The sequence below is a fragment of the Lissotriton helveticus genome, chromosome 4_1, assembly GCF_964261635.1.
Source record: "Lissotriton helveticus chromosome 4_1, aLisHel1.1, whole genome shotgun sequence".
Lineage (NCBI taxonomy): Eukaryota > Metazoa > Chordata > Amphibia > Caudata > Salamandridae > Lissotriton > Lissotriton helveticus.
Genome location: NC_136063.1, coordinates 565,258,899 through 565,279,437, shown reverse-complemented (window position 1 = coordinate 565,279,437; position 20,539 = coordinate 565,258,899). Strand labels below are relative to the sequence as shown.

The following is a 20,539-nucleotide window of genomic DNA, read 5'->3' as shown; positions in this document are numbered from 1 at the left end:
AGAGTGAGTAGTAGTGAGAGCTTTGAATGCACATGTGTGACTTCATGAAAGATCCGAGTTCCCTCGAGTGACAACACAAGAGTTTCTAATCTATTCACATCTGAAAAGGTTTTACTTCATAGGCGTGGGACAAAATTATTTAAATTCACGTGTTTTCAAAAATATTTTTAGTTTACTTGCATGGGATCAGCAAAATTTCAAAATCACATGTATAACGAGAAATGCTTCATAAATGCCACAGCCAAAGCTCCAATTATTTTGTCTTTGTTGCGCAGACATTGTCTGCTGTGGGCCACTTTTACAAGTGGTTTAAATAGCGAGCATTTTAGTTGCTCATCTAGTTATCATATTCCTACATCACCTTTGATGTCTGAAGCAGAGACTTTATCCTACACGGAATATGTACTCAAGATAGCCGCTGGTCCCTCCCTTTTAGGTAATAGAGGTACGGCAGCCCATCTCCCATATGAGTCAGACCTGAACCAACTCGAACTTCTAAAAAAAAAAAAGCTTATTAGAACTGAGCTACATGCCAAATTTCTTACTGATTGTCTGAACGCCAACATTATACCAACGGGCCTTCAGATTAGAAACATCCCAATCATCTTCATAGATGATGACGAATTCAAGATAGGGTTCAGTTTCGCAGCAAACAAGTGCTCCCGCACTTGGATGGTGCTTAGCATCGAGACAGCCTTCAAACAAATAAACCTTCTGCTGAAAGAAATAGAGACTCTTGAAAATAAAATCAACACTGATTCCAATATTACGCCAAGATTCTATTAGATAAGGTGGCATTGACCATTAAAGACTTCGAGGAGTTCAACTCACATAAGAAAACAGATAAACTCCATAAGGACATCCGTAAATACAGCAAGGAAAGTACTTATCCATATCTTCAAAAAGATTATTACCAGACTCAGGGATCCTTCCAAGGCCCCAATCAGTTTAAAAAAAGGACAACTTTTTCTGAAACAGGCTCTGATACTGATAGTGAGCAAACACCAGTGGGTCCATATAGACCAATATATGACCAGCAGCCCTCCACCTCTCGCCAGTCTTTGTTAGGACAGGAGAGGAGGGGATCGGGTCCACCTCCGTAATCCAGAGGGGCGAAGCGAGGGTGGTTTCGCAATCAATACACCCCAGGCCAAAGACAGACCCGCAATCAGTATTACGAATGGTGAATCAAGAAACAACAATTCCCATTTTCAAACTGTCTAACCATGTGCGGTCAGAAGTAGAGATGTCAGTTTTATCGGCTGGACTATCATTTGTTCCAACAAACAGAAATAGTCAGTTTCAGACTAAACTTGAGCTTTATAAATGTTTCCGAATGATCCGATCTTCTCTGCAAAGCCATCTAATGCAGATAAGGATGTCACAGGCCTTCATCCACCATCTACGTTTTTTCTACTGAACAACATGGTGGCTAAGGAAATACTAACTTTTGAAAGTGCCGTGATTATTAAAACTGAAAATCTATTCCAGAAACTCCCATTCGTAAAAAAACAACTTTACTAAAGAAGAACAGCAGGCATTGAAAGGCCTTGAATCCTTACCTGATACCCTTATAAAAGCAACCGATAAAAGGGGTGGTATAGTTTTATGGGACCATCAAGCCTACATGAATGAGATGCTGAAGCCACTTTCAATAGAGTCCAACTACAAACAACTTGCAGCTAACCCTACCAGTAGATTAGAATTAGAGATTACATCTCTCAGTCGGTCAGGCCGAGATGGGGGTTGGTTGAGTGACAAAGAAGCAGCCTTTTTGATTAGCAAAGCTCCAACGGCCATCTATATCCTCCCAAAAGTGCACAAACATGCCACAATGCCTCCTGGGAGGCCTATAGTGTCCGGCTGTAACTCCATACTGAAACCATTGGCACAGTATTCTGATTTTTTCATAAGACCATTCGCTGTGGAGTCCGAAACTTACATCAGGGACACCACTGCGGTTATTAATAGACTGGAAAAACACAACTTTGACCCAGAAAAAGAATATCTTGTCTCTATGGATATAGGGAGTCTCTATACAAACATCCCACAGAACGAAGTACTGTTGATTATAGAGGATCTCCTTAATTCCCAAATGAGACCACACAATGAGCCAACTGAATTAATTATTGAATGTATTAGGATTTCCCTCTGTGAAAACTTTTTTCTTTTCGAGAAAAGTTTTATCAACAACTTAAAGGAGTAGCAATGGGGGCGGTTTACGCCCCCGACATAGCTAACATCTATGCCTCACACTTTGAGGACAAACACGTCTATCATTGTTTAAATCCATTTCTTGCCAACATTTCTTGCTGGCTAAGATATATAGACGATATCTTTCTGATCTGGAAAGGCAATAGTGATCTGCTCTTGCAATTCCATCAGTGGCTAAATAGCAGAAACCCTCACCTAAAATTCACACTTGAAAGCAATAACAAGGAAATGAATTTCCTAGATATTACCATCAAAGTCAGTGAAGATAACACTCTGTATACGACGCTTTTTACAAAACCAACTGCAAGAAACACATTGTTGAAATACAGCAGCAGTCATCCCAAAGCCCTGAGAGGTGGCTTGCCTTTCGGGCAGTTTCTCCGTTTAAGGAGAAATTGCACCAGATGAACTGACTATTTCCACGAAGCCAAGATTCTAAAAGACAAGTTGCACAATAGGGGTTACCCCAATAACTAAACTCCTCAAGAATTCGCTAAAAAGAGCATGGTATAACAACCGAGATGCTTTACTAGAAATTAAGTCCAAAACAACAGACACACCTCTGGTATGCGTCACCACGTTTGGCACTGCTAGCAATCATCTGAAAAAAATAGTGAACAAACACTGGCCTCTCCTAGGAGTACATCCAGAACTAGTTGAGAAACCGATGTTCGCTTTTAAGCGTGGTCCAAATCTTGGAGATCGTCTGGTTGATGCTTACGAAATACAGGAGACTAACATTGTAGACAACATGAAACAACTGATGCCAGTGAAAGGCCATTTCAAATGCAACAATTGCATTGATTGTGCCTCAACCAACAACATTAATAGTTTAGAAATCAACGGAAGAGTTACCACGATCAAACACTTCCTCAACTGCAAAACTCCTAATGTTGTCTACTGCATTAAATGTCCTTGCGGTCTCCCATACATTGGGAAAACAACACAAATGGTAAAACAGCGTATTTTACAACATCAATCCCGAATCCGCTGTAAAGTTGAAAATGCCCCGTTAGTAGATCTTTACTCACTATTCAAACACTCTGAAAAAGAGATGAATTGGTGGGTTATTGAGGTGGTTAAACCCACCATCAGACAAAAAAATGTCGACAAGATGCTGACATTGAAAGAAAATCGATGGATAGAATCAGCCAATAGCATAAAAAATGGTATGAACTCAATCACGGAATGGCATACCCTAGCATGTATAGTATAAAACATCTGTGGTAGTCAACTGTATAGTATAAAACATCTGTGGTAGTCAACTGGAATGAATTCTGTAATAAAACCTACCATCAGACACAAAAAATGTCGATAAGATGCTGATTCTGAAAGTAAATCTATGGATAGAATCAGTCATTAGCTTAAAAAATGTGATGAATTAAACTATGGAATGGCACAGCTTAACATATACAGTAAAAAACATCTGTGGTAGTAAACTGAAATTAATTCTGTGACAAAACTGTACATGCTTTGTAATTTCCACGATTTTTGTGAAAAATGTTGATTGTACACAGTAATTTGTGTAGGTAAATTTTTCGTGGTTGCTGTAATCCATTTGTTAAGGCATATGAATAACATCCGCTGCTTTAAAAAGATTGGGCCCGATTCACAGAATTAACTTAAGACAAAATTCTAAACTTACTACCATTTTGGTATTCACAGAAGGCACTTACTCATTTTGGTATTCACAGAAGACACTTACTCATTTCGGTATTCACAGAAGTTAGGACTCCTAACTTTAGGACTCCTAAATGCCTTTTGTGAATACCGAAAGTCTTAAAATTAGGATTTTTCTCATTTTAGTAGTAGTAAAGTTAGGACTCCTAACTTTAGGACTCCTAAATGCCTTCTGTGAATAACGAAAGTCTTAAATCTCAATCACTAGAGACTGTAGAAATGATGTTCTAGACGGAGGTTTAACTAGAACCCACTGAACACTTTTGGGGGGGGGATAATGTTTTTTTTTTAAACCAAAAGGTACATTACATTAAGAGATAGGAGTTGAGAGTTGGAGGCGCGTAAGTGGGAGGAAGGGGTGGAGTCTTTTTGTGTGGAAACAACACAGCCCTGCAGCAGCTAGACTGTGGCATGTTTGGCATTTCAGTTAATAAAATAATAAACAAAATCTATTAGTTCTTGGAATATTTTAGAATGCAACCAGTGATTAGCGTTTGTCCATCTCCATCTCGTTTCCATCGTTTGCTGCACAGTGCGCCTAGAGAAAATGTATTGTGCAGGGGGTGCTAAACAGACTCCTCCCCATCCTCCCCACGCGTCAATGCACAAAAGCTATAACTCACAGTAAAACATTAATATTCCCCCCCTTCACCAACAAATATTCATGACTTGCTGCCTCTATGATACTAAAGCAGAAAGCAAAAGGGTTAAGATCTCAGCTCTAGCACCCGCGACACTCGGTGTGATCTTAGTGCACTAGCAGATGGTTTATTTGCTGCGCCGTGGCAGATGCAAGCATAGTGCCGCGCAGATGCTGCGGTAGGGGAGGCACATTTGATTTTAATTAAATATTTAGCTACTCTTTAGATCTAAAAATGGTTTACAGAGAAACACTCCACTGCCTTGCGGGTAACAGGCAGCGCACTGGGAGATGGTGCTACATCAATGCAAGGTGGGGGTGGTAAAGCCTTTTTTATTGATTTTTAACAAATTACCTTTGAGTTCACTGCAAAGGCGCCATTTCCAATGTCTGTCATTGAAATAAGGGACTGTGGTTCATTATACAATAATACAAATGGATCTGAGTCAATGCGTTCGAATGGTGATTGCTAAAGTTTGTAGCTGGGAAAACACGGTGTGGCTGTGCTACTAGCCTCGTCAGTAAACACATTAAACATACAATGGGGCACGTAAAAACAGATTGACCAGGCAGCCGCTGTAAACAAGCAGCTGTGTCTCAGAGAGACAGACGGAAGGTGAAACAAATAGTGCTTCCCCAGTAAATAAAGGCACTAGTGTAACGCCGCGCGTAAAAGATCCAATCCCACAGGGCGTAGACAAAAGGAGACAGGGTGGCAACAATAAGGGAGTGACATGCCTTCAGTGCAATCATTGCACTGCCTTTAACATAATTTGTGACGCAAAACAATGCGCACAAATCAAAAGTTAAGGCGGAGCTGGGTCGAGGTTTCTGGAATCGCATAGATTCCAAGAAGCCTCGTATGACGAGCCAGCGCATGCGCTGCCTACGTCAGGCCGAAACCTAAAAACAACTATGACTGCATTATATAGAATATTGAAAATTCTTCAGTTTTTAAATGATGAGACGGTGAAAGAAATATAATGAGTCTCTTTGTAGTTACATCACAGGGGTATGCGTGGTATAGCTGCAGAGTTAACATTTTTTTTCTACCCTGAGGATGAAGGCAAAAATGGAGAGCCCGATAGGGACCCGGCTCAGCACCTGCTTTTTAGAACTGCTGGTGCTGAGCACCAGCAGGCCCCAGCCCACCTAAACACCTGGGCCACAACCTGTTTCTGTTTCTTTTCCAATTTTGGTGCTCACTTGGGACTTATGTTTAGTTTAGATTTTTCTCTATTACCCTACTCGCTGAGCCTTTATGGCTTCGACTCTGTATTGTCAGACTTTTGAATTTTGTAATAAAACCTTTTAACTTTTCTGCTGATCTAGAATTCAGTTATCGAGTGGTCCTGATAAAACAGTACAAAAATATCACATATATGTTATATTACATGAAGCAATATTAAATGCTGCAATAGTTTCTAGATTTATAAGTTAAAAAAAAATATTCTAATCTACGATATTGTGTTCCAGGATAATATTGTCAGCAAGCTATTTTTGGAGTGGAAATAGAAATTCTGACCCTATTCAGAATCCAACACTTTCCTCAGTGTGGCCAAGGTTTGAATGGAAATAGTAACTGAGTCTCCCCAGACTTCACCATTTTCTTAATTGTGGATAAAGTTGGAGTGGGAATAGTAAAAGTGACTCCTTCAGAGTCCAATATTTGCTTAATGTTACTTATTTTGGAGTTGAAATAGTAAATACTAGTCACCATGCCCTGAGACTAAAACATTAGCATTATGGCTTACCCTTGAGTTGGAATGGTACATCTAACCTCCCAAGATCAAACAATTTGCTGAATGCGATTAAGTACAGAGTTTGAATAGCAAGTCAAACCTATACCCCTCAGTATCCCAAAAATTATCCAATGTGGATAAATTTGGAGATTGTGATAGTAAATTTGATGCCTTGCCTTTAGAGGCCAAAACATTCCACAATGTTGTTAATGTCCACCCCACCCACTGACACCCCCAACAGTGAAACACTTTCCCAATGTGGCTACATTTGGAGTGGAATGATAAATCAGACTTTGTAAGAGTCCAACCATCTTTACAATTGGCTAAGGCTTGAGTAGGAATAGTACACCAGACAGTCCCAGTGTGCAACACTTTACTCAACAAGGCCAAGTTTGAAGTGGGAATAGTAAATCCGGCTCCTGCAGAGTCCTACTCTTTTCCCAATCTGGCTTAGGTTAGAATGGAAGTATTGAACATAAACCCTTCACAAATAACAACTCCTGTAATATGGTTAGGGTTATACATGGTGCAATGATTTGCATAATTGTTATATTTACATTTTGTTATAAAAGTTAAATCAGTATACATTTTAATATGCATTAAACAATCTAGGTATAATTTTACATTTAAAAGAACACATTTTATTTTATTTCAAATACTTGTAATTTTTTTAAATGAATTCTCTAATATTATGACAAAGTATATAATACACTTCCTACATAAGTATCCATTTTTATACATTGAAATACATTTGTACATGTATACTTTCTGCTATAACGTCTGTGCAACATTTACACTAGACATATATAATGCATTTTCATGCAGTTTATAATGTAATATAAAAATAAATACTGTTAATTCATATGTATTAGTTAGCAGTATTCATTAATATGCCTTCCACATATTTTCAAAAATGTATTGCTCTTTACTAGTAATGTATTCATGTTGTTTGTAGACAATTTGGGAAATGAATACATTAAGTATTTTGTTTTTTTTATTTCAATTTTGCCACAGTTTTTTACCACAAACTCTATTTTGTAGTTTGTTTCCTTTGTTAGTGTTTGCCGGCGGATATCCTGGATACCGTTCCTGGATGCAGTTTTTTTGTTCCGGTAAGAATGTCATTTTCTTAATTTCTAACCTACTGTAGTTGGTCAGGTGGGTTATTAGTCAGGTTAGTTTGTGTAAGTTAATACAGTTTTAGTGTTTAGTTAGGATTGGGAAATAGGAATTATTGGGTAAGTCTGTGTAGTTTGGATGCTATTGCAGTGTCTTGCTGGACACAGTACGCAATGCGTAACCTATTAATCTCTGCAGCTAAAGATGGATTCTTATATGTTTCCTATGTTTTATTGTTGCCTATTCTGTTTAGGAGAATTGTGATATTTATGCGACGAACAGGTTTCAAAGTCACAGCTTTAAAAATATCCCTTACCTAAGACACAGTTTTTTTTATTTAAAACATTTTTATTTGCATTTATTTATTAGCGCATACAACACATTTTCAATGCAGGTGATATTGTCTTACAAGCAAGATCGCGTAATCGTATTCCTCATTGACATTAGGGCATATAGTCCTAGGGTGTAAAGGCCCCCCATGCGGTCTCTTGGCTGGCGACAGATCCAAGAGGTCTGTGTCCAATTATCGCTAATAAGCCGGCAGGGTGGTCGCTGCGCCTTGTTGAGGTTGTGGGGTGTGTCTATTCCCCCCTTGCACGTTTTTGCAGTGGTTATGGAATGTCAGCCATGTGTTCACTTTGAACAAACTGGGGATATACAAAACTAGGGTGCACTGTGTCGCATAAAATGGTGTCACGTTGGAAGTCGCCTGATAGCTGTACTATTGCGGGGTATCCTGCTGGAATTGCGCAAGTGCTGGGGGGAGGGGGAGCTGGGATCCCTGATCGCTATCCACGTAAAGGCGTGGGGAGGAGTCAGTTATGGACGGCCGTTGTGATCTGTCGGGCGTCTGGGCCCCTGGTAAGCCCCCCTGAGTAGTCTCGTGGGCTACGGAGGCCCCCGGAGAACCAGTCAACCGTGGTCCCGCCACTGTTGTTGTTTCTTGCGCAAAGGATTGGAGTAGCATGGCCCAGGGCATAGAAATTGGATGCAGGCCTTCTTCCGCCGTACCCCACTTTTTGACTGCGCCCACCCATGCAGCATGGGGAGGGCCCTCCGGTGCTTTCCAGTGCATAGTGATGCATCGCTTGGCCAGGAGGAGTACCAGGGAGGCGAATCGTCTCTCTACTTTCATGTGTTTGTGTCGCATATGGATGTAGTCCCCCCCCAGGATCCAGGGAACTTGAGTGTATGTGCTTAAGGGGGTGGACAGCATGTCCCAGAATGTATGTTGGTCTATGTTGGGCCCATAGAAACTCCCTAATAGCACTGCCTGGCTGTCCAATCGTCCCTGCAATAGAACGTATCCGCCGGACAGATCAATGGTGTGAGACTGTTGCTGAAACGGAACACCGGGACGTACCCATATGAGAGTGCCCAGAGCGAATGCAAAGTATGTAGTGGCACATATGATACCCCTCCATCACCTGCGCAGTTTCACCTCCTCCCCTGCCGTAAGGTGCGTCTCCTATAGGAACGCGATTTGTGCGTGGTGGCGTTTAATTGAAGCATGTACTGAATATCTCTTGCGCGCGGTGTGCATACCACGCACATTCAGTGTAAGAATAGTAGTGTTGCCAGAGTGCCCCATTGATGCATGCGTAAGGTGTATGGATCAGGGCAGGAGAGTGGATCCCTTCAGAAGTCTTGAGCTCTAACCTAGTCCCCCAATGCCTGTAGTTCTGGGTCGTCAGTGCAGCTGCTCAACGGCATGTGAGTGGGGACACCGTGCGAAGTATGTATGTTCGAGAGGGGGGGGAACTGAGGTGGGGCAAAAGGAACCAGCCCCAACACGGGGGACCTTCTCGTCAAGGTCGATACGTCCAAACTAGCTCTCAACTGGCACAAGAGCTTCAACATATTGTAGGGCTGATGGCGCATGTCTACGAGGGATCTCGACATGTGGGCTATGTGCGCAATTTGTAGCGCTCTGCTGGACTGCCTGTATGTGTATGGGCAGCTTAAGCCTAGGGGGGGCGCGAGGGCGCATGTGATGCGAGGGCTACCTGTATCCACATACAAACGATATCACCCCCGCCCTAAGTCTTCAGCATGTTGCCAAGGTCCAGTTAATACAAGTAGCCTGCTGTTCACGGAGTAACCAGGGGCAAAGCCACCCAGTCCACCCCGGACTGCGTTGTTTCGCTGTCTCCCTCCTCCTCCGATGTAAAAATGTGGGGAGCCCGTTCAATGTCTGTTGTAGGGGAGGCGGGACAAAGACCCGCCACTGATTTAAGAGCTTTTCGTCTCTCCTGAACTATTTGCTCCAGATCCAGGACCCCAAGGTGCGTGGGAGCAAAGCGAAGGCGCCCGGCCGGTTACGTCGCCGTGAGCGTTGCCTTCTGCAGTCGATGGCTCTCATGCGTTGCTCCTGAGTGCGGTCCGCCCGATGGCCTACGGTACAGTTCTGGTCCGCCCAATCATGCGCCTCCTCTGGGGTCACAAAGAAGTGAGTGTTGCCATCATGTATGACTTTGAGGCGGGCGGGGAAAAGCAGGGAGTATTGTATTTTTTCTGCCGGTAGGCGCCGTTTCACCTCTAGGAAGGAGGACCTTTGGCGCTGGACCGCTCGGGAGTAGTCGGGGAAGAGCATGATGGTTTTGTTCTCAACTCAGAGCGGTTCAGCCTGTGTCTGTCCGGAGCACCGCATCACAATGCCAGTATTGGGCGTGGCAGGGCTCCTGGCTGGGGACGACGCGCTGGAACACGGTGCGCCCTTTCAATAGAAAAGAACGTTGTCTGTTCCGTATCGGGGGTGAATGACTTAGTCCAGGTCTCCATATACTCCACTGCGTCAGATCCTTCAATTCCCTCCAACAGGCCAAGAACGCGGGTATTGCAGCGCCTCGACCACCCTTCCAGATCATCGATGCGTTCTTCCATGGTGGACACACAGCCCATCAGAGTTCGTATCGAGTCCTGATGCGTCTGCACCATGGGTTGGATGACGGTGACTGCTTTCTCGTTGTCCGAAACCTTGTCTGATCATTTTCGGTGGTCATCACGAAGGAGGCTGAAGTCTGTTGTGAGGGTGCCCAATTGTTGTTCCATGGAGAGTCTGGATTGTTCTATAGCCACGAGCACCTTGTCAAGCTTGGCCGATAGGGAGGGCTCCTCTGGCGTTCCGTCAGCTTTGGAGGCGCCATTAGGATGATTGGTAGAAGCATCTGATGCAGCCCCTGAAGCCGGCGCTGGCACTCTAGGCTTTCCCATGCTGCTCGATGGGGACCGCACGGGCATGGAGGATGTTGTGATCAGGGCAAAGTGCTGTCTTAGCCGGTAACAGGTCTCCTGATGTTGCGTCCAGTCACTGTGCAGTATATTGCGTAAATAGAGACGGCTCCGGAGGGAGGCAGGACTTAGACTTAACTGTGGGTTCCGGGCCCCCTGGATGGAGGGGGCGCTGTCCGCTGGGCAGTTGGGGTGCCTTCACCGCCGGTCGCCAGAAGGGTAGGACCCACCCAATACGACTTACTGGGAATTGCGTCAGACTATGTTCTCTCTTGTCCGGAGCAGTTGGTGACAGATGGCGTTAAAGGCTCCACGGGATAGCGGTATCTCCTCGCCTGACCAAGGGCCCAGCAGGTGGTGCTGTCTGCGTATGTGAGCTAGCTTGACTCAGACACCAGTCAGCTATGTGCCAGATTAATCTGGCGCCTCGCAGTCGCAGGTGCTCAACTGGCCTCTCTTGAAGGTGGGGGGCCCCAAGACCATCTCAGGCCCGGACCTCCGTTGCGTCTCCCCGTCCGAGCTGACCGTATCTAAGCTGCGGGGCCACCCTGCTCCAAGGCTCAGCAGTAGAGGGCAGTCCCAGGGTCTGCGCACCGTCTGTTTTCTGTGGCCCCCCCCTGCCCACCAGGACCGGTGTTGGAGCAAATCCTCTGGGCCTCGGCGGTGGTCTACACAGTAATTTGGGGGTCTCCTTGTGCTGATGCAGGCCGCTAGGTGGGGGTGTGATAGGTCGCCATCTTAGGGTCAGGCAGGTCATGTTATGGCCGCTACCTCTGGCAATCCTCATAAAGCATGCAGCTCCTCACACCAGGGCACCGCCGTCGTATGGGCTCCCCTGGGTCTCAAGAGCAGTCTGGGGTCTCCGAGGATACGCCGCGCGGCCCCCCAGGTCTGCAACAGGTGGGCTCCGCGCGGCTGGTAGAGTGGACGGCAGCACAAGATCACCGCAGGCACGCCGCGCGGCCCCTCCAGCCGGCAGCAGACGAGCCCCCGCAGCTGATGCAGGTGTGTATTGCTTTGCCCACTTGCGTAATCTGAACGTACGCACACCACTTACTCACATAGAAACTCCAACACTCCTCTGGAGGTAAAAAATGAGCTTTATTAATATCGTAGGCAAAGGCAATAAGTCACTGAAACTAATAAATTCATAGGCACTGAGTGAAAGGCAATAAACAATTAATACACCACACTATATATCTCTAAATATGAAACTCTGAATACAGGCATATAAACAGTTAATGTACAAAGCACATCACCAGATGCGTCCGCACCCGAGAATAAAAAGGTAAATATCAAGATTTTTGTGAAAATAGCACCTAAAAGCACGAAGCGCCCCTCACGGCCATCTGGTTAAGTTAGACCGGGGGAAAGTCACAAGTTTGGGCCTACAGCGATGAGCGCGTGTCTTGGTCCTGCTTGAAAGCTACCTTCAAAGTCTGGCACAAAAAGTTCTGTCTGTGTGGAGGGGGCTGCAAGGAGCAGGTAGAACATTGTCAATGGTTGTAGCTATAGTGCGAACAGCTGGCTGGGCATTTCAAGCCATCATTACTGTTCAAAAGAAACAATTGATGGATGAAATGCTGGGAAATGCAAGCATTCACACCCAGTCACAAGGATCTGGGTTAAATCCATCATTCTTTTGCTCCCCACACCACCCCAGTTTGGACCCAGCCATATGCAAATCAGTCTTGACCCTGTTCCTTGTGGGAACAGTCCAGCCCGATCTGCCAAGCCAGGTCCTCCCTGGACCAGAAACAAGCATCCTGGGACCGGTTTCAGGGCATCACCCTTCATCAGCCAGGCTAGCTTGAATCCAGTGGTGTGGTGAGCATGGGACCCACTTTGGGCATACCCTTCCCACTTAGGGCAACATATGCAAAAGAAACAATTGATGGACGGAATGCTGGACAATGCAAGCATTCACCCCCAGTCACAAGGATCTGGGTTAAATCCATCATTCTTTTGCTCACCACACCACCCCAGTTTGGACCCAGCCATATGCAAATCAGTTTTGACCCTTTTCCTTGTGGGAACAGTCCAGCTCGAACTGCCAAGCCAGGTCCTCCCTGGACCGGAAACAAGTGTCCTGGGAGCGGTTTCAGGGCATCACCCTTCATCAGTCAGGCTAGCTTGAATCCAGTGGTGTGGTGAGCATGGGACCCAAGTCTGGGCATCTCCTTCCCACTTAGGGCGACATATGCAAAAGAAACAATTGATGGATGGAATGCTGGACAATGCAAGCATTCACCCCCAGTCACAAGGATCTGGGTTAAATCCATCATTCTTTTGCTCACCACACCTCCCCAGTTTGGACCCAGTCGTATGCAAAGCAGTCTTGACACTGTTCCTTGTGGGAACAGTCCAGCCCGAACTGCCAAGCCAGATCCTCCATGGACCGGACACAAGCTTCCTTAGACCGGTTTCAGGGCATCACCCTTCATCAGCCAGGCTATCTTGAATTCAGTGGTGTGGTGAGCACCCAGGGAGGACCTGGCCTGGCAGTTCGGGCTGGACAGTTTCCATTGGGCACAGGGTTAATACTGATTTGCATATGGCTGGGTTCAAACTGGAATGGCATGGTGAGTAAAAAAAGATTGATTTAGGCCCAGATCTATGTACTGGGGTGAATGTATGACATTGTTCTGCATTCTGTCCATCAATTGTTGTTTTTGCATTTGTCACCCCAAGTGGGACGGGTATGCCCAGACATGGGTACCGTGCTCTCCATGCCACTGGAGTCAAGCTATCCAGGCAAATGAGGGGTGAAACCGGTCCTAGGATGCTTGTTTCCAGTCCAGGGAGGACCTGTCCTGGCAGTTCAGGCTGGACTGTTCCCATTGGGCACGGGTCAAGACTGATTTGCATATGGCTGGGTTCAAACTGGAATGGCATGGTGAGCAAAAAAACGAAGGATTTAGGCCCAGATCTCTGTATGGGGTGAATGTATGACATTGTTCTGCATTCTGTCCATCAATTGTTGTTTTTGCATTTATCATTACTGTAGCGCAAATAGGTGGTTGGGCATCGAGGACAGTTGTTGCATTGATGGTCACTGCAGGTTGTCATTGCAGTAGCTCAAAATGCATCTCTCGCATTGACGGTGTTCACTGTCAAACGAAGAGCAAGTCTCATTGGAGCTTTGCGTTGGTGGTTGTCGTGGGTGGAAGAGTCTGGTGTAAACAAACCCCTTTGAGGTTGCAAACTCATGGAATTTCATCTTTTCTTGCACAGGATTACACTCTGGTGCCAGTCAAGCGTCCATGACTTGGGGATGCACCTCTTGGGGATTAGGGATTCACTCCAGCAGAGGCAGGCAGGTCCAGTTGGAGCAGGTCAGTTGGGAAGTTGCAGGGATGCCTTTGTAGCTTGTTGTGTCCTTGTAGCTCGCACATGAGGTCAGCCAACTGATCCATGGAGTCACTTTGGTTAGCCTAAGATGAAGGCCAGCAGGTCCAGTCTTCCTTCTCAGACAGCAAGGCAGTCCTTCAAGCAGCAGGGCAGTCATATGACACCAGGGCCGTCCTTCTGAAACTTCCACAAGTACAGGAGTATTCTAATGAGTGGATGTGTAGGTCCAAAATTCATACCTGGTACCAGCCTTTGGTGGTTTGGGTAATCCCTGTCCTATCCCCACATCTGGTTCTGGACAGTTCTTGGCCATTCCTCGTCCCCCCTTTGTGTTACTGTCTGGAAGCAATACACAAACCCCAACAGCAGAGCCATTCACAATCAAGTGACCTAGGGCACTGGCAGAAGGCACAAATGGTCAGGACAAAAATTGCCAACATTCTAAAAGTGGCATTTTCAGAATTGTTAATTATAATAAACCAACTTTACAATTAAAAAGGACTTTAAATTGCAACTCATTTGAATCTAAACAGCATAGCTCTATCTACTCCCAATCAAAAGTTAGCACTTCTTAAATGTAAATGTAAAACAACTTTAGGAGTTTTTCACTGCCCAAACATGTAAAACTTAAACCTATATGTCCTGCTTTCTAAATGCCATGCACCCTGCCCCCTGGGTGGACAGAGCCTACCTTAGAGGTGGCCTATTAGTTTTTAAAAGGAAGCTGTAGACCTGATATGAGGTTTATTTTGCCAGGTCAAAATGGCAGATTATAACTGCACTACAGGTTGCTGTAGCAGGCCTCAGAAATGTTTAAAAAAGCTACTTTAGTAGGTGGCACAATGAGTGCTGCATGTCTAGTAGTAGCATTTAATTTACAGGCCCCAGGTACGGATGGTATAATCTGCTAGGGACTTACTAGTAAATTAAATGTTCCATTTGGGTGTAAATCAATTTTATTATTTTTTAAGGAGAGAGCACAAGTACTAGCACTGGTTAGCAGTGGTAAAGAGCACATAGTCCTGAAGCCATCAAAAACAAATTCAGCAAAACAGAAGGCTGAAGGTAAGAACTTTCTTTGGGTGAATACCACACCAAGGGCCTCATTAGGATGTCAGGCGGGCTTTGCCCGCCCGCCACCCTATCGGAAAACGGGACCGCCCGCCTTAAGGTCGGGGGGTCCCGGGGGTGCCATTAGGATGTGCCCGCCACAGTGGCGGGCACATCCTGTATTCTCAGCATTGTGGCGGGCGGTGCTCTCTGCACCGCCCGCCACAATGCTGACAATACATCACAGCATTTTCATTTCCAAAGCGGCAGGCAGCGCGCGGTGCCTGCCGCTTTGGAAATGAAAATGAAGGGGGGTACCACAGGTACCCCCGTGTGCACCCCCACACTCACCTTCACTCTGGGGGCCCGCAGGGGGCCCCCAGAGTGAAGACCGCCTGCCTTTCCGTGGCGGCATTGCCGCCACGGAAAGGCATTGCACTCTTGCCATTGTAATATGGCTGGCGGTGTCTCATAGACACCGCCACCATATTCAACATTTTCCGCCCCGGCCGCAAGGCGACGAGGGCGGAAAAGTGGCGGGCGGTGTTTTCTTCCGCCGTGGTCTCCCCGCCATACTAATATGGTGGGGGGGAATTCAGGGAAGGATGTCGGGCGGATTGCCCCCACCAGGCTGGCGGTGGCTACCGCCAGCCTGGCAGGGGCAATCCGCCCGACATCTTAATGGGCCTCTAAGGCTGTTAGGACTAACAAATACCAAACTGCGTTTCAACATGAGTTTCTGTAATTGTCAGGTTCCTGTCATTAATTTTATTAAGGTACATCACTAGCAATGAGGTGAAAGTAACATCTGAGCAACAAATCCTACTGGTGTTTCTCGATTAGCTGTCCAAACTTGCCAACTGTTATAATGGACCCTTAGTAAACACTCAATTTACATGGCCCATTTAAGAAATATTTCCCATTCGTACTTTATTAGCTGCTGCTAACATTTTACTTGGTTTACGGACAAAAGTTGTAACTGCAACAATTCATGTTGTTTACTTTAATCTCTTCGCTCTCACAGTTCCCACCGTTCCAAGGCAAAGAAGGAGGGATGGTCCCAACCTTCATTAAATAGCAACCTACAAATTGAGCTCCAAAATTCAAAACAACCCGTTACGGCACCACAATCCCAATGTTTTATTCAATTGCTCCCGATGGTATCAAACATCATCAAAATCAGTAAAAGCTCAGACACTGAGTTAAAAGAGTCTGACATTCTGCATTATAAATGTCAATGTTTAGTAATGAAAACGATTTTGTGAAAAAATGAAACACCACCGGAGTTTGAAATAGATAAATACAAAATACAAAAACTGGCATCCCACTGCCTGATTCAAACCCTTTATTTCCAGTTACAAATAAATGTAATCCAAACGTGTTTTCCTATTGTGCTATCTTGTTCTCTCCACTGAACATGGCAAATTCTAATATATTCAAATACAAAGAATTAAAAGGCAGGCAATATTTCGAGTTAATTCTCTTTACGGTGAATTTATTAATACAAATATTAATTTCACAGAAGAGTTGTAAACGGCACGAGGGAGCTTAGGGAAGAGGCCTAATAATTTAAATCACAAGTGTTTGGAGAATCCTCAAACACAAAGAAAACCATATTGCTGGCAGAAATGAGCTGTCATATTTATTTGTAAAATGCCCTGTGTTATTCCATTTGATACCGATGGCAGTAATGAACTCAAACAGTAGCTAAAAATTCCATATCACCCAGTCAATTTCTCCCTCCCTGTATTAAGCCATTTCAATTGACAACATTTGCAGCAATGGCGTGACACTCAAAAAAAGCCCCAAAATCTGCATCTTACCACGATGTCCTACCTTCCCACATTGCCTACTACTCACACTTTTAAAAACACAGCTCTCCTAGTGGTGCTGCACCTCCACTCTAATCGATTTTGTCGCCAAAAAGAGCAAAAGGGGAGAGCTGGGGGACTGAAGTTGTTTTGCCTAAAATGTAATTCTCAAGTCGTTATTATTGCTCTACTGAGCCAACAAGTGATCTAATGAGGCACCCATCTTGGGCCTAATTACCAAAATTAGCACTCATAACAACTATATTTTAGACACACAGTCTCACATCGTGACACAGGACTGTGCCTCCTAGGAGATATTTAGAACCAAGCAGTTTTCTAAAAAAAATACCTTGTTATGAATGACACTTCAAGATAATTTCATGGTGAGATGGAATTAGCTGCCTGAGTTTAGTCCATTATCGACAGTTCTAAGGATGTCTATCCACCATGTTTCCTTTTATCTCCGTTTATGGATAAGTATGCGATCAGTGCCAAGAGCTGATATTTTCATCTGGCCGTCATGTTTATGTTCTACATGGAAATGCTGACTCACTGGAAATCCAGTTCCTTATGCCATTAGTATGCTCTTTGAGCCTCTACTTCAGAGAACGAATATTCAATATCACATATTTTGTTACATACACATATTACCACATAGATATCAGTATTACTTTTTTTATAAACGATTTTATGGTAAATCTATGTTTCTTAGTTCAAAACGTTCTTCATTTTATCAACAATAAATGTCCAATATGTACAGTTGTTACATTGATAGTAGCCCAAGAGTTTATTGCGCAGCCAGCAAGATTGATTAGTTGTTACGTATCTGGTAGTATCACACGAATTGAGAATACTTTTCAGATTATCTTCCTTTTTAAATGTTACAAAGGAGTTGTCTGTGATGATTTTGCTCATATTTCTGTCAGTTTTTAAAATGGCACAATGTTTTGATGAGATGTTATATTATTCTATTGTCAGCATAAACGTTTTTTGTGAATCTTACCTTCTTTTTATTTGTTTTCACTGTCTATTCATACCTTCTACTTTCTTTACTGATACTGTCAAGATTGTATTGGGACAGCTTCGTGCCACCAGTTTGTTGATAGTGTCAATTCAATTCTTTATTCAATCACGGCTAAATGGAACATAATAGAGCACATCATAAAATACAATATACAATAACAATAGTTCAAAAATGATTCAAAAGGATAAAATAAAAGAATTGAATAAAGTGCATTACTTTTCAGTATAAAAATGCAAACAGCTTTAAAAGAGAGAGAGACAAGAGTTCATCAAGAACAAAATGTATTAGTATGTACCAATGACATATTGAAAAAGACAACAACTTCAGACAGATCAAACCCTGTAGCAAAGGTTATTGAAATAAAATGGATTTTGGCAGCCATACGGCAATTTTTAAGAAGGTACCAACCGCTTAGTATACCAGGTGGCACTCAAGTTGCTGGAGAAAAATTAAAGCACCTTTATGTCTCCTGATCTTTTGGTCTCTCAATAATGGACTCAAGTACTGTTTAGCCAATAAGGCATAAAAGTTGCAAAAAATACAAAGTGAAACAATGACTAGCAAGAGTTTTCCTCACAGGGGCATAATAAGATATCCACAGGGGCAAATTGGCCCTGAGGAAAATCTAGCAGCCATCTAATTGATCTGGTTAGAAAATGTGTTAAAAGCACCCTTACCCAGGAGTTCTGGACAAGCACCAAGTAGGCGGCTAAAGCATGCACTGTTTGGATGAGACAAAAGTCTCTGATGGAAGGTTTAATTAGCTCCTCCCTCTCTCAACGGTCCTTTCTATAGACAAGAAAGCAATCCTTTAGCCATACTATGTCCTGCATTGTGATATTTCTAGGGTTGTCAAAAATACAAGGGAAGCCTACGGCCAGGGTGGTCTCTCTGTACCTGATCAGGAAATTTTAGAACCGTGATGACATAAGAGGCAGTCGGAGATAATGATATGATTAGTGTCAGTCTCTTCATTTAGCCAGACAGAGCACCATAGTAGTAGTGGGGTAAGGCTAATTTGGTCCACAACTTATTCTAGGCCAAGATCCTGATGTGCTATGAAGTGCGAGGTAGACGGGGGAACACCCAACAACCGTTGACAGAGTCTGTTCTCTTCCGCTTGTGCCCTTGCTGTATCCCTATATCCCCAAACCCCTTAGCCATAAACTAGGGAAGGGAGAAACTTCCTCCTATAGATTTCTAAAATAGGGATGATAGGCTTCCTCCCTAGGGTGGTGGCCAGGGAGAAGAGGGCCTGTACTGCACAAAAATGTAATGTAATGTAATGTAACTTAACCTACTTGCGACATACGGAAAAGAGTAACAAACCTCACCAAATATTCCCCCCATATAAGAGAACTGGCTCACTCTGGATACATGATGAATAGATTTACCACTTATACAAATGGGGTGCGTTTTAGTATTCTTGGGCCCACATATCATTAAGAGTGTCTTTGAGAAGTTAGTCCACAAGTCCAGCCCCTCCGTAAAATTGACAAAGCTCATGATCAGCTGCTTCAAGCCATTTGCAGTCGTGGCCAATAGCATGGCATCATCTGCATGAAGAAGAGCCGGCTTTGGCTTATTGCTCACTACTGGCACATCAGCCCCCACATTTATTAAAACAGATTCTAGCTTATTAATATAAAGCAGAAATAAAATCATGGCAAGCATGCACCCCTGGCGAACCCCACGATTGACAGGGAATGTTGTGCGCACCCACTATTATTGCCATATCTGATAGCTGATTTCAGGTTTTAATGGAGAAGTCGTAGAAAGGTGACAAGGCCTGCCTCCAGGTCTATAGATGTTAAAATACCCCACAATTTAGATCGATTAACACAGTCAAAGGCGCTGCATAAATCGATGAACGCCAACTGGTGGGAAGAGCCCTTGGCCACTGTGATCTGTCCAAGACGAATCACTATACCTCCAATTTAGGCGCTGCGTCCTGCTAAACAGGAAACAAACGGCTCTAGCATCCCCAGAGGGCCCCGGAAGTTTGTTGTGGGAGGCTCGAAATTCAAAAGGCAGAGTCAAGTTTGTGGGGGCGACGATGGGAGTTCCAGCTGGGAACGAAGACTGGAATCAGGAGGAAGAAGCGAAGCATGGCAACGACGGAGAAGATGCGGAATGGAATCGAGGCAACATTATCACCCGGGAAGGAGGTCCTCAGTGTTGAGTGCCAGATGGTAGTGGCCCACAGAGCAGACACCACTGTGGCAGAAGCCAGGAATCAGCTCTAGGAGCACCGCACTCGAGTCCAGCTGTCCAGAGGAAGATGCAGACACTGAGACTCCCCAAGCCACAGCCCAGGAGGGTCATGGATTCAGGCAAGTGCCAAATATGCCTTTTAAAATTTTTAAGAGATGGTGGGCAGAAGTACGTGCTACACCTAGTGATACCCAAACACTATAGTTGCAATCCACTGAAGTGTGCCATACACCTAACAGCTTCAGCGATGTGGTGAAAGAAAATTTACACAGAAATCCTTAAAGGGAAGACTGACCCTGGATGCCTTTCTGACCTTTCTTTTCGAGGATCTCACACAAACCGGTCCAGCCCCAAGGCAACAGAAAGAGTGGGAAAGAGGAAGATTAATCCTACATCCCGGCCCACTTAAGATACAGACATACTCTAGAAGGTGCAGATCTTATTTTGATCATCATAGTTTTTT

General features: G+C 44.4%; 1 protein-coding gene across 1 annotated transcript in view; it reads right to left on the bottom strand.

Annotated features, from left to right (window-relative positions):
- TRAM1 (translocation associated membrane protein 1) overlaps positions 1–20,539 on the bottom strand; it is a 306,166-nt gene that overhangs the window by 262,379 nt on the left and 23,248 nt on the right. The window contains exon 2 of the mRNA XM_078687162.1: positions 17,842–17,973. The gene's annotated coding sequence lies outside the window, so the exon portion shown is untranslated. The remainder of the gene's footprint in view (positions 1–17,841; positions 17,974–20,539) is intronic.